The sequence below is a fragment of the Zea mays genome, chromosome 3 (assembly GCF_902167145.1).
Source record: "Zea mays cultivar B73 chromosome 3, Zm-B73-REFERENCE-NAM-5.0, whole genome shotgun sequence".
In the NCBI taxonomy this organism is placed as follows: Eukaryota; Viridiplantae; Streptophyta; class Magnoliopsida; order Poales; family Poaceae; genus Zea; species Zea mays.
The window spans coordinates 2,154,104-2,167,930 of NC_050098.1; positions in this window are offsets into that span (position 1 = coordinate 2,154,104).

Consider the following 13,827-nt stretch of genomic DNA (forward strand, 5'->3'; position numbering starts at 1 on the left):
GTGTACCACTTGTCCCTGTTGCGTGTGGTGTAACTGATTTTTCCTTGGTACCTGCCCCCCTGGGATGTAGGCTCGATTTGTCGAGGCTGCAGACCAGCATACCTAAGAAAGAGTTGGCGATGGGCCCCAGGAGGTAACCTCGACTAGGGACCAGGCCTGCACACAGTTTCGGCTAGGGAGCATTAGTAGTACACCCACAGGACCCGTCATCTGACACTAGCCATCCTTTGATACATGCTCGGGACTTGCAGGGTTTAGTCTGGGAGGCCAAGTTGTGCGTCCGGACCCCCTGGATGGTGGTTCTAGGTACTAGAACACCCGTCGCAGAGTGGTGGAGCGTGCATGCCCATGGTACGGGACCAGGCTGAGCGGCTACACGGGCTCCGGACCACCCCAGGAGACAAGTGCCCATTCTCTAGTTCCAGACCCCAGGTTGCCGGACCCACAAGACTTATAGCTCCAAATACTAGGGTACCCTGCCCACACGAAGCCGACCGCCATCCATTTCACTCACTCTATGCTTCGCCACCGCCCTTCGTCGCCTACGCCCAGCACTCGGACCAGGCAAAACTTCAGTATCCGTAACACGCGGAGAAGCCTTCGCCGCAGCCACATCCAAGGCCGCAAAGTAATCCAAGTCCTCATCCGAAGACTCTTTCGTCCACTCAACCGAACTCCCAGAGTCACCAAAATCAGAAAACTTAGACGTAGACTCATCTGATTCATTTCCAGCGACCACGGTCGAAGCCGCCACAAAATTAGCGGTTGCGTGCGCAGGCCCAAAATCCTGAACCTGCGCAGCAACCAAGGTTCAGTAACATAGACAAAATTCTCTAACTACCCCACACCCACTAAGCCACCTGCGAAGACCCAGCCGCCGACATGGGATCCTCCGCTGCCGGCTCCGTCGCCGCCTTCGGGGGATTCTCCACCATCGGCGCAGTGGCTGGCGACGAGCCTCCACCGGACACAGCAGCCGCAGGGGCAGCAAGGGAGCCTTCACCGGTTTTCGGGGGCGGTGCCGGGTCGGCCTCAGCCTCGGCCACCACCGGGTTGGCCTCCGCTTCGGGCTGCGCGCTGTTCAGGGGTCCTAAGTCCTCCACGTCCTCGGCACGCGCCATCTACAACATAGCACACCGATTCAGCAAGCCCACGTATACCCACATTCAACGACACTATACAAAATACAAACTTTACCTGATCCCTCGCCCGGTCAGACCGCTCCCTAACCACCTCCCGACCGTAGGGGCCCCACATCCGGTCGAAGAGGGCCCCCGCGGAGTCCTTCACCATAGGGTCTTCGACTTTATAAATCTCGCGCCCAAAATCTTCATCAGATCGGTCGAAGACCTCATAGTGACTACACCCCTCGCGGGACAGCGCGTTCAACGCCCCTTCGCAGGTGACGAGGGAGGCAAAGGACATGAATCCCTCCACGATGGTCGGGAGCGCCAACAATTCCTCTTGCAGCCACTCGAGGAAGCGAAGGCCCGCCTCTCGGTCGGGCACTTCGAAGTCAGCAGTCCGCGCGCCCAGCTCGTGGTATGAGTCCACGAGCTGTTTGCGTGTCCGCTCAACTTCTGAGCGTGTAGAGGCCTCGACCCTCTCCATGCGGGCCTGCAAAGTGTTGAACCGCACCTCCCATTCCTCGGCACGCTGGCTGGCGAGACTCCCCTCCACCCGCGCTAATTTGGCCTCCGCCTGCGCCGCCTGCGCCTTGGCGATGGCCTGGTTGGCCTCCCTCCTCTCCTCCACCAGCTGGCGCCGTAGGTCCGTCCTCTCGCCCTCCAGGGCGGCCACCTTCTCCGCCAGCTTGCGGCACTTGCTATCCGCAGCTGACTTTTCCCGGACGGCGTCAGCATGCTGCGCCCGAAGTCTCTCGACTTCGGCAGACACATCTGCAGTAAGGGCCCCCGACGCCACGCGGTCGGCGAAGTCGGCCGCCTAACGGACATACATGAGACCACAATCCCCATGAAAGCGGTAAACACCGAAGTCCAGCTCAACTTACTTGACTTAGCTGCTGCGACGCCTCCCTCAGCCGGTGGGACACAGTGCCCGCTTCGTCCTTGACGGCAGTGACCGCCGAAATCTCGCCGCTAGTGCTGAGAGCGCTACCCTTCACCCTAGGCACCGCGGCAGACACCGTGGTCGCCACCGCAGGCGGAACAACAACAAGTTGCCCCTCGCCCGATCCTGCAACGTATCATCAGTCAAAAAAAAACTTACCAACGAGATAATCGTCCACACTAATATTTGTGCCGAAGTCGGTGATAGTCGCCTAGAGGGGGGGTGAATAGGGCGAAACTGAAATTTACAAATATAAACACAACTACAAGCCGGGTTAGCGTTAGTAATAAAATCGAGTTCGCGAGAGAGGGCGTAAAACAAATCGCAAGCGAATAAGTAAGTGAGACACGCGGATTTGTTTTACCGAGGTTCGGTTCTCGCAAACCTACTCCCCGTTGAGGAGGCCACAAAGGCCGGGTCTCTTTCAACCCTTCCCTCTCTCAAACGGTCCCTCGGACCGAGTGAGCTTTTCTTCTTCTCAATCAAAACGGGAACAAAACTTCCCCGCAAGGGCCACCACACAATTGGTGCCTCTTGCCTTGGTTACAATTGAGTTTTGATCACAAGAACAAGTGAGAAAGAAAGAAAGCGATCCAAGCGCAAGAGCTCAAAAGAACACGGCAAATCTCTCTCGCTAGTCACTAAAGGCTTGAGTGGAATTGGAGAGGATTTGATCTCTTTGGTGTGTCTAGAATTGAATGCTAGAGCTCTTGTAGTAGTTGGGAGGTGGAAAACTTGGATACCATGAATGGTGGGGTGGTTGGGGTATTTATAGCCCCAACCACCAAAAGTGGCCGTTGGGAGGCTGTCTGTTCGATGGCGCACCGGACAGTCCGGTGCACACCGGACATGTCCGGTGCCCCCGCCACGTCATCACTGCCGTTGGATTCTGACCGTTGGAGCTCCTGACTTGTGGGCCCGCCTGGGTGTCCGGTGCACACCGGACATGCACTGTTCCTTGTCCGGTGTGCCAGTATGGGCGCGCCTGACTTCTGCGCGCGCTGCGCGCGCATCTAATGCGCTGCAGGTAGCCGTTGGCGCCGACTAGCCGTTGCTCCGGAGTTGCACCGGACATGTCCGGTGCACACCGGACATGTCCGGTGAATTATAGCGGACCAGCCGTTGGAGTTTCCCGAAGCTGGCGAGTTCCTGAGGCCGCTCCTCCTTGGCGCACCGGACAGTCCGGTGAATTATAGCGCGAGTGCCTCTGAAAATTCCCGAAGGTGGCGAGTTCGAGTTGGAGTCCTCTGGTGCACCGGACACTGTCCGGTGGTGCACCGGACACTGTCCGGTGTACACCGAACAGTCCGGTGCTCCCAGACCAGAGGGCCTTCGGCTGCTTCTTTGCTCCTTTGTTGAATCCAAAACTTGATCTTTTTATTGGCTGAGTGTGAACCTTTTACACCTGTATAATCTATACACTTGGGCAAACTAGTTAGTCCAATTATTTGTGTTGGACAATTCAACCACCAAAATTAATTAGGGACTAGGTGTAAGCCTAATTCCCTTTCAATCTCCCCCTTTTTGGTGATTGATGCCAACACAAACCAAAGCAAATATAGAAGTGTATAATTGAACTAGTTTGCATAATGTAAGTGCAAAGGTTGCTTGGAATTGAGCCAATATAAATACTTACACGATATGCAAGGATTGTTTCTTTCTTATATAACATTTTGGACCACGTTTGCACCACATGTTTTGTTTTTGCAAATTCTTTTGTAAATCTATTTCAAAGTTCTTTTGCAAATAGTCAAAGGCAAATGAATAAGATTTTGAGAAGCATTTTCAAGATTTGAAATTTTCTCCCCCTATTTCAAATGCTTTTCCTTTGACTAAACAAAAACTCCCCCTAAATGAGATCCTCCTCTTAGTGTTCAAGAGGGTTTTGATATGTCATTTTTGAAATACTATTTTCTCCCCCTTTTGAACACAATAGGATACCAATTGAAAATATTCTTGGAAACGCTAAGTTTTTGAAATTGGTGGTGGTGCGGTCCTTTTGCTTTGGGCTCTTACTTTCTCCCCCTTTGGCATGAATCGCCAAAAACGGAATCATTAGAGCCCTTCGAAGTGCAATCTTCCCCTTTGGTCATAAATAAATGAGTTAAGATTATACCAAAGACGAAGTCTTTTTGCTCTCTCCCCAAAAGATGGAGAGTCTCTTGGAGCAACGACGAAGAATGAGTTACGTAGTGGAAGCCTTTGTCTTCGCCGAAGACTCCAATTCCCTTTCAATACACCTATGACTTGGTTTGAAATAAACTTGAAGACACATTAGTCATAGCACATGAAAGAGATATGATCAAAGGTATATAAATGAGCTATGTGTGCAATCTAGCAAAAGAAGTTGCGCGAATCAAGAATATTGAGCTCATGCCTAAGTTTGTTAAAAGTTTGTTCATCAAGAGGCTTGGTAAAGATATCGGCTAATTGATCTTTAGTATTAATGTAAGAAATCTCGATATCTCCCTTTTGTTGGTGATCCCTTAAAAAGTGATACCGAATGGCTATGTGCTTAGTGCGGCTATGCTCGACGGGATTGTCGGCCATTTTGATTGCACTCTCATTATCACATAGCAAAGGGACTTTGGTTAATTTGTAACCGTAGTCCCGCAGGGTTTGCCTCATCCAAAGCAATTGCGCGCAACAATGGCCTGCGGCAATATACTCGGCTTCGGCGGTGGAAAGAGCGACCGAATTTTGCTTCTTTGAAGCCCAAGACACCAAGGATCTTCCCAAGAACTGGCAAGTCCCCGATGTGCTCTTCCTATTGATTTTGCACCCCGCCCAATCGGCATCCGAATAACCAATCAAATCAAATGTGGATCCCCTGGGATACCAAAGCCCAAACTTAGGAGTATAAGCCAAATATCTCAAGATTCGTTTTACGGCCTGTTGGGGTCGTGCTTCGGTGCGCCGAAGGTCTCACACGAAGAAGCAGCTTCGGCTGAAGTCGTCTCCAAGAAATGGCCGAAGGTCCCTTTTCATGGAGCTTCGGCGTTTTAAACCGACATAGAGATAGAATGACCTTTTTATACATATAGGTCTGAGTCAATGCTGTAAACTTTCGCAAGGGGCATAATTGTAATTTGTCACAGGCTGCGACCTGTGCCTATAAATAGATGAACAGTACCTCTGTACTGTTCACGTGAACCTGTCATTTGCTTTCGCATCACGCTTGTACTTTTGACTTCCGCAGGAACGAAGGTACATTTGAAATTCAAAGTCATTTATATTCATTAATACAAGTAGAGATAACTCTATGACAATATTTAAATGTTTATTTCATATTCTATGATTTATGTGAATGCTTCATTCTTCGTTGTTATGCTTACGAAGGTATGTCCTTCGTAACCTTCGTCCGAGATGCTTTATATCCCGAAGGGATATATCGTTATGGAGGACGAAGGACCTTAACACTTAACATTTTTTGTGTTGCCTTGTTCTTAATTCTTAGCATTTGAGAACAAGTCCCCAACATTGGCGCCCACCTCCGGTCAACTCACTTCCACCTTTCTGAGCTGATGGCTTCGATCAACACTCAAGCTGGAGCTGCTTCGGCTTCGAAGCTGGTGCTCCCGATAACAGGCGGTTCTTGCTCAGAGCCAGCTAACAAAAAGCAGAAGAAGGAGGCTCAGAGAAGGGTACAGCATGTTGGAGTGCAGGGACCCTTCATTAAGTCAAAATGGTCTCACATTCCGATTACCTTCTCTCAGGAAGATCTTCAGCTCAAGGACTATCCTCACAATGATGCTATGGTCATTTCTTGTGTGATCAAAGGGTTTCTGGTTCACAATGTCCTAGTTGACACAGGCAGTGCAGCTGACATTATATTTGCCAAAGCCTTCAGACAGATGCAAGAGCCTGAAGACAAGATTCATGATGCTACGCACCCTCTTTGTGGCTTCGGAGGGCGGCAGATTGTGGCACTCGGGAAGATTACCATGCCGGTAACCTTCGGATTTGTTAATAACACAAGGACTGAGCAAATTGTGTTTGATATTGTTGACATGGAATACCCCTACAACGCCATCATTGGTCGTGGTACCCTAAATGCTTTTGAAGCAATTCTTCACCCAGCTTATCTCTGCATGAAGATACCTTCGGACCAAGGGCCTATTGCTATTCATGGGAGTCAGGAAGCTGCCAGAAGGGCCGAAGGAAGCTGGACTGATTCCAAGGCAATCCATAATATAGATGGAGTTGAAGCTTGTGAACAGTACAGGTTCAGGAGGGAAAAAGCAGCTTCGGCCGATCAGCCGAAGCCCATGCTGCTGTGTGAGGATATAGCAGAGCAGAAGGTGCTATTGGGCTCGCAATTATCTGAAGATCAAGAGAAAACCTTGATAAGGTTTTTATTCAACAATAAAGATGTTTTTGCATGGTCAGCCAATGATCTTTGTGGAGTGAATCGGGATGTTATTGAACATTCGCTCAATGTTGACTCATCCTTCAGACCCCGCAAACAGAGGCTTCGGAAAATGTCTGATGACAAGGCCGAAGGGGCTCGCAACGAAGTAAAAAGACTCCTAAGTGCAGGAGTTATCAGAGAAGTGAAGTATCCAGAATGGCTAGCTAACACTGTTATGGTGAAGAAGGCCAATGGAAAGTGGAGAATGTGTATTGATTTCACAGATCTCAACAAGGCTTGTCCGAAGGATGAGTTCCCGCTGCCAAGGATAGACTCTTTAGTCGATGCAGCAGCTTCTTCGGAACTCATGAGTCTCCTGGATTGTTACTCAGGCTATCATCAAATTTGGATGAAAAAGGAGGATGAGCCGAAGACTAGTTTCATAACCCCAAGTGGTACATATTGCTATCTTCGGATGCCTGAGGGGCTTAAGAATGCTGGAGGGAGTTTCAGCAGGATGACTGCGAAGGTTCTCCAATCTCAGATAGGCAGAAATGTGTTGACCTATGTTGATGACATTATTGTAAAAAGCACGAAGCAAGAAGACCATATTGCTGATCTGCAGGAGACCTTCGCCAGTTTCAGACAAGCTGGTCTGAAGCTGAATCCAGAAAAATGTGTCTTCGGAGTAAAGAAGGGTAAGTTCCTTGGATGCTTGGTTTCAACAAAGGGAATTGAAGCTAACCCAAATAAAATCGAAGCTATACTTCGAATGGAGCCACCAACCACAAGAAAGGGGGCCCAAAGATTGACAGGAAGACTGGCATCTCTTAACAGATTTATATCCAGATCAGCGGAAAGAAATCTACCCTTCTTCGAGGTGCTAAAATCAGCTGAAGTCTTTCAATGGGGCCCAGCTCAACAAAAAGCTTTCGAAGAACTCAAGCAATACCTGATAGATCTAACAACATTAACTCCACCAATGCCAGGGGCTCCTCTGTTGTTGTATGTGGCAGCTTCGCACTCAGCAGTAAGTGCGGCACTTGTGCAGGAGAAGTTTGATGGACAAATCAAGAAGCAGGTCCCAGTATATTTTGTATCTGAGGTCCTTAGTGTCTCAAAGAAAAATTATACAGAACTGGAGAAGGTGTTGTATGCCGTTCTAATGGCATCCAGGAAGCTTCGGCATTATTTTCAGGCATATAATATTATTGTTCCTTCTTCGCAGCCGTTGAAAGATATCATGAGAAATAAAGAAGCTACTGGCCGAATTGGAAAATGGGCTGCGGAGCTTAATGAATTTTACATTGATTATGTGCACAGATCCTCGATCCAGTCTCAAGCATTGGCAGATTTTATTGCCGACTGGACGCCAGGGGCTCAGGGCGAAGAAGCGAATAAAGATGCCGAAGCCTGGACAGTGTTTTGTGATGGCTCCTGGGGAACCTTCGGAGCAGGAGCAGCTGCTGTTTTGGTTTCACCGTCCAAGGTTAAAACTTGCTATGCAGCAAGACTGGACTTCAGCTGCACAAATAATATTGCTGAGTACGAAGCCTTGCTCCTGGGTCTTCGGAAACTAAAGGCGATGGGGATCAGGAGGGCGATCCTTAAAACTGATTCTCAGATTGTTTCGGGTCATATTGACAAAAGTTGCAAGGCTAAAGACCCGAAGCTTGAAAAATACCTAGACACAGTCCGAAGGATCGAAGCTTCCTTCGAAGGATTTTCTGTTAAGAATATCCCTCGAGGGCAAAATGAACATGCTGATTTGTTAGCCAGGTCTGCAGCACAGGGGCTGCCGCTACCTTCGGATGTATTCTTCGAAACAATAAAGGCACCTTCAGTAGAGTTACTTGAAAGAGCAGTTCTTACTATTTCTCCTGTGTACAGTGAAGATTGGAGAACTGAAATAATTTCTTACCTTCAGGGCAACTTCCTATCAGATGACGAAGCTTATAATAAAAGAATAGAGGCAAGAGCTCGCCCGTATATCATTATAGAAGGAGAGTTATACAAGCATGGAGTTTGTGCCCCGCTGCTCAAGTGCTTGTCTAGAGCCGAAGGTATAGAGTTGATGAAGGAGATACATGCAGGCCTTTGTGGATCCCACATCGGATCCAGGCCGTTACTTGGAAAAGTGTTCCGTCAAGGATTTTATTGGCCGAAGGCAGCTTCGGATGCAGCTGAGTTAGTTCAAAAGTGCGAAGGTTGTCAGAAATGTGCAAGAGATCAAAAACAACCTTCGTCTTTGACACAGCTAATACAACCCATCTGGCCATTGCAAAGGTGGGGCCTCGATTTGCTGGGCCCATTACCACCGGCTCAAGGCAATCTGAAATATGTTGTAGTTGCTGTGGAATATTTTTCCAAGTGGATTGAGGCGAAGCCATTAGCTACAATAACTTCGGCCACTGTCCAAAAATTTTTCTGGCAGAATATTGTCTGTCGCTTCGGAGTGCCGAAGGCTATAACTGTAGATAATGGAACACAATTCGACTCCGAAGAATTCAGAAATTTTTGTGATCAAATTGGCACGAAGATCCACTTTGCGTCAGTCAGGCACCCGGAGTCGAATGGGCTTGTTGAAAGGGCCAACGGCATCATAATGACAGGAATAATGAAGCTAATCTTTAATCAACCAAGGGGAAAGTGGCCAGATCAGCTTACCAAAGTGGTATGGAGCCATAACACAACAACATCAAGATCTACAGGCTTTACCCCATTTAAGTTGTTATTTGGTGACGAAGCAATAACCCCGGAAGAAGCCAAAGCTGGATCAATAAGAGTGGTAGCTTCGGCAGAATCAGGTCCCGAAGATACTTGTCTCGTGGAAAAAGATGCCTTAGAAGGGATCAGGCTTCAGGCCATGGAGAATATCAATAAGTACCAGGCTGAAACAGTTAAATGGCGAGATAGAAAGGTCCGGCTAAAAAATATTGAGCCAGGACACTTGGTGCTTCGGAGAGTGGCCAATCCGGATACAGTGGGCAAATTGCAACTGAAATGGGAAGGGCCTTTCTTAGTAGCATCTTCGTCAAGGCCTGGTTCGTACAGACTGAAGGACATGGATGGCAATGAAATTCCAAGATCTTGGAATGCGGATGAGCTTCGGCGGTTTTATGTATAACTCGATGTAATTTTGACTTTTCTTTTCTTTTTCATGGCACCCTTTTCCTTTCTAAAGGGGGAGAAAGGTTTTTAATGGGGCCATCTTATGTAATTTCCTTTTTAGTTTTATAAGAGCAAAATCCCCCAAAGAATGTAAATGTAAAAGCTGAGAGCGCACCATCGAGTGCCGAAACTAAAAAAGAGAAGAAGCTCCAAAGACGTCCCTAAGGGGATGCAGAGCTCACAGCGAAAAGTCAACGCTGATTCCGCCGAAAGTAAAAGGCGAAGAAGCTCCAAAGTCGTTCCTAAGGGAATGCAGAGCTTATACCGTCTAAGTAAAAGACGAAGAAGCTCCAAAGACGTCCCTAGGGGGATGCAGAGCTTACAGCGAAAAGTCAACGCTGATACTGCCTAAGTAAAAGGCAAAGATGCTCCAAAGTCGTTCCTAAGGGAATGCAGAGCTGACGTGTGTTTGCTCCTAAGAAAATGATGGATGAGTGTGGCTTCGGACATACGCTTCGGACATTCATTTGCACATTACATCATGGCATTTGCATGCATAAGCATTCATTCATAGCATTTGTGTTCCTAAATGGTTGCTTCGGCACAGAGAAAAGTTTCGGATAAATGGTTTGTAATGATTCGTTATGTAAAAGAAAGGTTTCGAAGAAGTGGTTTTTTATGAATCGTTGTGTATAAGAGTAGCAGTCTTTTATGTTTTGCTATGTAAAAGCTTCGGCAGAAGGAAGAAGTAGTCTTTTATGTTTTGCTATGTAAAAGCTTCGGCAGAAGGAAGAAGTAGTCTTTTATGTTTTGCTATGTAAAAGCTTTGGCAGAAAGAAGAAGTAGTCTTTTATGTCTTGCTATGTAAAAGCTTCGGCAGAAGGAAGAAGTAGTCTTTTATGTTTTAGCTTCGGCAGAAAGAAGAAGTAGTTTTTTATGTTTTGCTATGTGAAGAAAAGCTTTGGCAAAAAGAGGAAGCGGCCGTTTAGGCTTCGTTGTGTACGAAAAGAAGGGAAGGTGTTTTTTCGCCTTCGGCTCAAAATACTGATTTCGTCCACATCAAAGCGACTCAATCGAAGGGTAAGAATATATTACAAGGTATGTACAAGGTTCCTTGAGAACAGTTCAATTGTATTTACAAAACTTGTTACAAAAGTATCCTGAGTTTTTTCCTATAGTACATTTCTACTGATCTTCATTAAGCTTCAGCTTCGGCGACAGTTTCGGCGACATAACTTAGGCATCATCTTCACCTTCGTCATCCTACATAAATCAAGGAATCGTGAGTAAAAATCAAGTGCAAAGAAAAAGGTAAGTACGAAGTATTATCTCTTACTGGTTCAAGATGACTTCGTGCTTCATCTCCAGCCTTCTCCCGCCCGCCTTTTGTCCATATCATTTTTATAAATCTATTGGAGATACTTCGGGCAAGGTCAGGCATATCATCCAGGATTGATGGAGATAAGGTGAAGTTGGGCCTGTTGACAACTTTTCCATGTTCGCAGCCGGCCTTCAGAAATGCAGCAGCCGTACCCCGAGAAGCCACCCAGGCACAGAAGTCGCCGTGCCCGGCTATAACTTCGTCAAGCTCTTCGATTTCAGCTTCAATATGATCGAAGGCCTGGGGTAAATTTTCCGCCGAAGGGTTAAATTTCCCACTGCTGGCTCCAACAGAGTAAAATATCTTCTTTAATCGTCCAATACAATTATTGCCAAAGTTCAAGCATTTGTCTTGAAGGCTTGTTAATGCTTTCTTCAATTCTGAGCTGGTCTGGACTTCGGCTTCAAGCTTCGAATTCAGTTCTAGCTTCTCCTGATCAAATTGTTTTGATTGATTGATAAGCTTCGAATTTAACTCTAATATTTTAGCCTCAGTTTCAGCCAGCAAGCCTTCGGTCGATTGGAGCTCGAAGTCTTTCTTTTCAATGATGGCAGATTGCTCTTTTATTTTGCTTTCCAAGTTTTCAATTATAGCTTCGTGCTTTTTGTCCTCCAAGTCTTGTTGCATCTTCAGAGCTTTGCTCAGTAGCATGCTCTGAACAGAAACAACTTATGTTAAGTAATATTTTCATTGTTAACGGCAATAAAAACCAGAGAAAAAGGTTGTTTACCTTGAAGTTAGAATAAAACAAGCTGCCGACGATATGTTGTCGTCGGTAGCGGCTGATGTCTGTCTCTAGCTTCGGAAAACCGATACTCTTCGATAGAGTACCGATTACCTTAGCTCCAGTCTGGTCTCGAATACAGCCTAGTTTTTCATCATCTACACCCCCAAATAGAAGGGCTCCTGGCTTGTAGCCGCAAGATTTGGCATAGTCTTTGAGTTCTTCTATTTCGTCCTTCGTCAGTTTCTGCCCAATTAGATTCTGGAAAGAATAGGCTTCGTCGTCCGAAGTTTCTTCGACTATTTCTTTCCCTTTCCCTGGCACTGTGGCCAGGATTTCTTCAGTAACGGTGGCAGCTTCTTCAATGTTTTCCGTCAAAATTTTGTCAATATTTTCAAGAGTAGTTTCTAAATTTACATCTTCGGGTGTGGCAGCTTCGGTAGCCGCGACTTCCGAAGCTCTACCTTCGGCAGCTGCCGTTTTTTGGATTGACGCCCTTGGCGGCGTCTTATCGATAACTTCAGTTACCGCAATAATTCTTTGCCGTTTGGGTTTGCTTGTCTTCGTCTGATCCGGCTCGTCCACCTTTTGAAAAAGCTTCGTCAGTTGGAGCCCTAGTGGACTTAGCTTCGTAGGCATGGGTTCAGTCATTACCTTTAAAATTTCATCCACGTCGCTGGTAGAAGGCGGTGTGGGGGACCCCTCTTCTTCGGGTGATTTGCGCTTCGGAGTGGATATTGTTCTTTTCTTGATAATTTTCTTTTTCTTTGCTGGTCCTTCTTCATCTCTGATCAGAGTTTCGGTTTCGGCTACTCTTTTTCTTTTATGGCCCTCGGCACCCTTGTTCAACTGCTCGTAGTCTGAATACTCGAAGCCCAGGGCATCAAATACTCGGTTCAGTCTTCGTTTCGGTCGGGCACCGAAAGCTGCTGTCATTAATTGATCCTCTTTTTTGGAGTAATTCCCCAGGATCTCATTGCACATCACCTCAATTGATTCTAACCACTCTTTGCAGGGTTTTTTGAAGTACTTTTTAAACTTGAAGTGATAGGGAAGCCGGACGAGTTCACCCTTCTTCTTCTCTCCCTCCAGCTTCGGCATCTCCCACTCTTTTAGAGTAGGGAAAACTCTGAATGCCAAGAACTCTTGAACTAGATCCCTGGTGCCAATATGTTCTGAGATAATTTCAAATTCACCCAGAGCAGCCCAGGTGGGACCTTTTAGGTCGCCAATGTGGCATCGTGGCCTTGTCTCTCCGAAGATTAACTCCAAAGGGCTTTGTACCAGTTTTTCTTTGTCTTCGTCAACTTTTACATAAAACCACTCAGATTTCCAACCTGCTGGCCATTTGCTTCGGTAGCTGATGACAGGACACTTTGTTGTCTTCCGGTAGGCAAAATTATAGCAACCGAAATTATCATGTAGCCCATCTTTTCTGGCCTTTGTTTGGTAATGTAATTCGTGAGCTCGGCAGAAGCTGTCAGCAAATGGTTCCACAGCTTGGCTTCGGAGGGCCCAGATATAAACATTGAGCCTAACGATGGCGTTAGGAGTCAATTGATGAAAATAGATACCAAACCTCCTTAGTATCTCCGCAACAATACCGTGGAGAGGGAATCTAAGCCCGGCTTTTAAAAAACTCTTGAAAATAACAATCTCATCCTTCCTTGGCTTCGGGGTGGTTTCTTCTTCCCCGAAGCGGAGTAGCTTCTTCTGGTCCTCATTGAAATAACCTGCTTTCACCATCTTCGAAAGGTCAGCTTTTGAAACAGTTGATTTCCCAAAATCCAGGTGACTGGGCTTGCTGGGCATAGCAAGGTCATAGTCATCTTCGGAGTCAGTCCCTTCAATGTTTTCTTTTCCTTCGGCAGTTGTTGGGCCTGCTTCAGCAGCAGGCATTTCTTCCGTAGTCAGTAGACCGGAACGCTGCATTGCTTCGGAGATGGGCACAGTGTCTGAACCTTCGGCTTCGTCTCCCTCACGTACAACTTTGGCAGTAGATCGTATTCTCGCCATTTGATTCTAAGTTTGGGAAGTCAAAAGCTTTTTACTTTCTTCTTTTCTCCGAAACTCTTCTTTCTGACGAAGCGGACGTTGAGAAGCACCTTCGTTCGATTTTGGGACTTAAGCTTCGGCTATGATGGAAAATTTCGGCAGCAAAACAGTGCAAATAGCAATGAATGCTGTGGT